A 6,000-nucleotide genomic window follows, 5' to 3' on the forward strand; every position below is an offset into this window, starting at 1 on the left:
TTATTCAATGAGTTAAAATCACTTAATATTATTTCTTTGGCCAGAAGAAGATCCCCTTTAACTGTATCAAATTTTGTAATCTCTCACACTGGTCAGGTTCTGTCACTCAGCTCTGGTAATCATCTCTAGCCCTCTGTGCCTTCCCAGCTCAGACCATAAGCCTGCATGCCCTTGGCACCTTGAGTCACTCCATAGTTCTGGGACTGAATTGCTTAGAATGGTAAAGGGAAAAATAGGAAAGGAAAGAGGGAAAGAAACAATATTTTTATTTTTATTATTCAAAATGCCATTTTGTTGTTGATTTAGAAATTTCAATACTTTTTGGAGTGTTCTCCTGTTCTTTTAGAAAACAGTGATTTATGATGGCAATGGCAATAGAGGTGTGTCTATATGTGGGTGCATTTTCTCCAATGAGTAGGTGTATCACAATGAAAAATATTCTCTTACTGGTATTTATAGAGAACTAAAATTTGAAGAAAAAAAACAGGAAAATACCACTGCAGAGCCAAATCAGAAATATTAGCCATCTATCTACTGTTCCTATGGTAATAGAACCCTATTCCCACTCATAGTCTAAAAACATTAGAATCATTTTTGAATTCTCTCTCTCCTTTATCACTTGCAAACTCTATTGGCTTCACATCTGCAATATTTTATATTTACTTTTTCATTTACTTCCTGTGTTCTCCTTTTGAGCCTTCTTTGCCCCAGTTTGCTGCAATCCTGCAAAACTGGTCTTTCCCCTACAACCTTTATGCCTTTATACTACACTGTGCTGCTAGATTAATTATCTTCTACTTCCCATTGCCAGGAAGATAAAGGCTTCTACAACAGCTTCTAGGATCTCTTTTCTAACTCAGCTTTTCAATCTTTTCTTTTCCTCCCTTATCTTTTAAAATTGGTCACTCCAGCCAAAGAAAAGACATATTGTTCCTTTTGGAAACTCTTGGATTTCCAAATCTGTACCTTTTCATTTTCTTTCACACATGGCACTTTTTTAATGTTCCACTCACTCACCTCTTCCCTAGCAGTTGGGGCCTAGGTCAAATTAACCTCCTCTGTGAAATGTTACATGACTTCCCTGGGTCATCCAGCTACATCTTTGTAACCAAATTACATATATTATTTCCTACTATGTGTTTTATTTTTTAACTTATAAATCACTTTACCTTTACAATGTGCCAAACACTATTCTAAGTGCTTTACAAATATTAATTTAATTGTCAAAACTAGCCTATCATATAGGTATTATTGTTAATCTAATTTTAAAGATTGGAAAACCAATCCACAGAGTTTTTAAGCAATTCAAACCTGCTTGGTTTGATTATTGAGACAATGTATTTAATTTTTATGCAGTGTTGCTGTTGTTACTTTTTTATAACTTTAACCCTTTTACAAATATGTAAAGGGAAAACCTATGTCAGTCTCCCGACCCCCCCTATGGAACCTAGCTCATTGCATTTCATTTATAAGGCATCCTATAAATATTTGTTTAATAAGCAAAAGTGTTAACATTTATTGATCATATATTATTGAGAGGTTTTTTTAGTAAGAGTAATTTAGTAATAGTTATTGAGTAATTTAGTAATAGTAAGAGTAATTTAGTAATAGTAAGAGTAATTACTATTACTATTAATTTGTATTTATTAGTTTATTTAATCCCTCAGTAACCTACACATTCGGTTCATTAGAACATTTTAAAGATTAAGAAACGTATCTGAAAAAGGCTCAAGCCACTTATTTTTTCACTATCTGCACTAGGATGTATAAATTAGAAACATTTGAATATGTGATCTTTAAGTGATTTGACAGGTTAAATAGATTCTTTTATTTTAAATTGGCAACAGCCCAGCTTCATAAATCAGGGAATGTTATCCCTATTTATGAACGGGAGAAAACAGTTCAGAGAAGTTGGCTAAAATGACCAGGATCACACATTTAAAATAAGTATGTCTTGGATTTTAAGTCATTTTCTGCCTCTCAAATCTGCAAACTTCACTTTGCCCTATCAACTCTCACATTTACTCCATGAAAGAATAAAGTAATGAAGAAAGAATTGTGTTCTCACATGCCCTCCTCAAATTACCCTTTGGGAAACAAAGACCAGAGCATGAGTAATTCATTAGCAGCTAAGGAAAACATTTCACCAGGTTCATGGAAAAAAATGTAGTCTCTACAGAGTACAATAATGGGAAACTGTCTTGCCTCCTACTGAAGACCAGGTCTGTAACAAATAGGCAAGTGGCAGACTTCTATGAGAAGCTTGAGCAAATGTTTTCTACACCACTGAGCATATTAGTCGTAAAAGCAGTGAAAAGAAGTTATATACAAAATAATAAAGTAGCTGTGAAGATGTGATTGGTTTATATCATCTATTTCTCAGAATTTTGTCTAACTAGTCAATTTAATTTCTGAACAGGGAATACCTCTGCACTTCCCCAAAGATAATCTTTGGAAAAAGAAGGAGCATACCCAGGCAATCAATTTAATAGTTAAAGAAGAATGAGGAAGGAAAGTAACAATGCAGCATAAATAATGAACTTGGGTTGTAAACTTTATAAACTTAATACCTGTCATAAATGAAAAAAATAAAATTAAGGTTGTGGCTTAAGAGAATTTAAGAACACAATATCAATCTTTTACAAGTATTAAAAATAATTTAATACTTCATCAATAGTAGTTATTTTTAGCATATATTCTGCCCAAAGTCAGAGGCTTATGACACACTCCCATTAAAATCACTTCTCTTAATGAGGTAAACCTCATTAAGGTGTGAAAGAGGCTAGAATCAGTTGTTGTATATTTTCAATGGAGAGAGATTGACATTACATTTGCATCTACCTTTTCTCTATCTTTAAAATTGAAAAAAAAAAAAAACTCAGTTAATGTTTATTTGGGAAAGAAGCCTTTCCTTATTCTGAACAATCTTACTCTCAAATCTAACCAGGTGCTTCTTCCCATGCTCACATGACCCCTTTTACACAATGAGAATGTTTCCTCATTTTTTGCTGTCCAAACATACTACATTGATTATTTTTGTACCTATATTGTGATGAACACGAGTAAAAATATATATAATTTTCCAACAGGTAGAAGTGCAAGAACAAAATCTTCTGACCATTTAAAAATTTTAATAGATAGTTAAAATGTTTTTTCAAATATATTTCCTTATATTCTAGTCAAGTACATAAAAGTGCCCATTTTAAACTCCCTCGACAATATTAAATAAGATATAAGCATATTTTTACTTTTAAAGATCTATTTTTTTTAATTTTTTTAACGTTTATTTATTTTTGAGACAGAGAGAGACAGAGCATGAACGGGGGAGGGTCAGAGAGAGGGAGACACAGAATCTAAAACAGGCTCCAGGCTCCGAGCTGTCAGCACAGAGCCCGACACGGGGCTCGAACTCACGGACCGCGAGATCTTGACCGGAGCCGGAGTCGGCCGCCCAACCGACTGAGCCACCCAGGCATCCCACTTTTAAAGATCTATTGAATGAACAACTATATCTCCATACTTTTTTTTCAAATATTTATTTAAAATCTAGTCAACATATCATGTACTATTGGTGTCAGGAGTAGAATTTAGTGATTTATACACAGTGCTCAAAACAATCTCCATATTGTTTTAAATTCTATTGCCTAGATTGTTAATTAAGTTAAATATTTTAAAAATATTTATCATTGAATTATATTTCTTCTTTGGAGAAGTGTTTGTTTATATATTGTACTCAGTATTCTTTTGAATTACTTGTCTTTTCCATTATTTTTCCAGCTATCTTTGTAATTCCTAGATATTTCTACTCATAATTTACATATACTACAATTATTTTCTGACTTTTTAATTTAAAAAGACAATTATATATTGTATAAAAAGACATAGCTTTGTCTTTTCATTATAATATTTATGTGTCTTAGTCATTTATCTTGTCATCTTGTTGTGTTGAGTAAATGGAGGAGTGTAACTGCTTGAAACCATAATGTGAAAATGACACTACTTATAGAGATTGTATTTGGCATATTTGGGGGGTAAAAAGAAATCATTATTCCATAATAAAAAGTGGTTTTTCAAAAAGTGATATAACTTCTCAAGTGTTACGGAGAAATATGTTTTACCAAATACTCATCAGGTAAGTCTATAATGGCTTTGCAGAATTCACTCCCCCCAAATTTTATAATTTGTATGTATAAACTTTGAAAAATCTATTTTCAAAATGGAATTTCAGTATAAATTATTAGTTCTTAAAATTTCTTTTTAAATGACATTGGGAATTGTAGGGTTTTCTGGGTGCAGGTGTTACTTTGAACACTCCATTAAAAAATTACATCAAACTTTCAACTAAAATTTTAGGATATAGATTATTTTTACATGAATCAATTATTTCCTTAGGAATTACAAAATGATTAATTTCTTCCTTTTAATGTTTATTTTATTTTGAGAGAGAGAGAAAGAGTGAAAGAGAGCGAGAGAGCAGGGGAGGAGCAGAGAAAGGGAGAGAGAGAATCCCAAGCAGGATCCAAGCTGTCAGCACAGAGCCAGACATGGGACTTGATCCCATGAACCCTGAGATCATGGCCTGAGCCAAAATCAAGAGTTGGATGCTCAACTGACTGAACTACCCAGGTGCTCCAAAATAGTTAATTTTTAATCCCAAATTTCTACATGAATGATCATCACCTATATGATTATTTCAAATATAGTTAACGTAAGAATGTCAGGATAAATACTTGACTTTTCCCTTTAATTTAGAAAATGTATTTATTGGGGGGGCTGTTTGTTTGTTTGTTCATTTATATTTTGGTTGTCAAATTATCCTTATTGAAACATTTCCCTTTGTAGTTCTGAACCAGCTGAGCATTCTACTGACCAAGTACAAGTTATTTTTGTTAGCATCTCATTGTTGCCATTCTTGAGAAATTAATAAGAAAGACAATAATTAAAGGCAACAATGACAACTACTGATGTCATCTATGGTACCATGAGGGTGTCAGCCATCAACACTGCAGCCCAAAGATAGGGCAGTCCCCAGGATCTCTTTAATGGTTCCAGAGAGTTCTCTAGTTAAAGATGGGTACCACACCTGTCAGATATGGTGACAATATCATCCAAAGTGATATTTCCACTGTGCTTAATGTTTTTCTGCTTCTTTCTGTCTCTTGGCATTTCCTTGAGGGCTTTGATAATCAGAATAGAAGCAGAAGATACCACTTCAATCTGGGCCTGTCTGTTCTGAATGGTCAGCTTCACTGTAATCCTCAGACTTTTCGAATCACTAGTTGCCTTGGCAATGTCATCACCAACCTTTTTTGGAGACAGACCCAGGGTCCTATCTCCAGGGCCAGGGGAAACATGGCACCAACCTTCCCACTGACGCACCTCAGCTGTATGGCTTTGATCTCATTGGGATCAAATTTAGGCCTCATAGTGGACGTGGTCTGGGTGAACCTGGATTCAGGATGCCTGAAAACAGTTGTACCTTTGCCTCCTCTGGGCAGAAGGCCCTCTTTTGGGTATTAAAAAAAATTTAGACTATCTAGTTTGTGCTGCAAATAATCTCAAATATTGATGGATGGGTTAGTTGTTTTGAAACCATTTTTATTTTCTCTTGCATTTATACATATGTGAAGTGTTATATAATTAATAATTATTGTTCTTTTTGGTTAAATTATATCATCTTAGGAAAGTAGGAGCTTCTTCCAATTGGCGTGTGCATCCTATGCATCCTTTATGCATCCTAAACCTTGAGGTTTTATATCTCTCTTGTCCTGGTGGCCCTAAAGGTGTCACAGCATCATCTTATATATTCCCTGCCCCACATTTAACCACCTGATTTTAACCACTATACAAAAAGCACTAGAGCACTAGTTGTTTGTTTGTTTGTTTGTTTGTTTTTTGGAAATGAGATTTAGAAACCATAATTTGGGTAATGAGGGATGAGAAGGGTTCATTTACTGTTTTTTTTTTTCCTTAGATAGACACAGGTAAGATGTTTTAAAA

At 33.9% G+C, this 6,000-nt stretch overlaps 1 pseudogene; it reads right to left on the bottom strand.

Moving 5' to 3' along the window:
- Window positions 1-4,939: 4,939 nt before the first annotated feature.
- LOC124508673 (60S ribosomal protein L12-like) lies at window positions 4,940-5,493 on the bottom strand (annotated as a pseudogene).
- Between the last annotated feature and the right edge of the window lie 507 nt (window positions 5,494-6,000).

This window comes from Lynx rufus, unplaced genomic scaffold, assembly GCF_022079265.1.
Source record: "Lynx rufus isolate CCGP_SWC_20201006 ecotype Redwood Valley unplaced genomic scaffold, mLynRuf1.p SCAF_1, whole genome shotgun sequence".
Taxonomy (NCBI): Eukaryota; Metazoa; Chordata; class Mammalia; order Carnivora; family Felidae; genus Lynx; species Lynx rufus.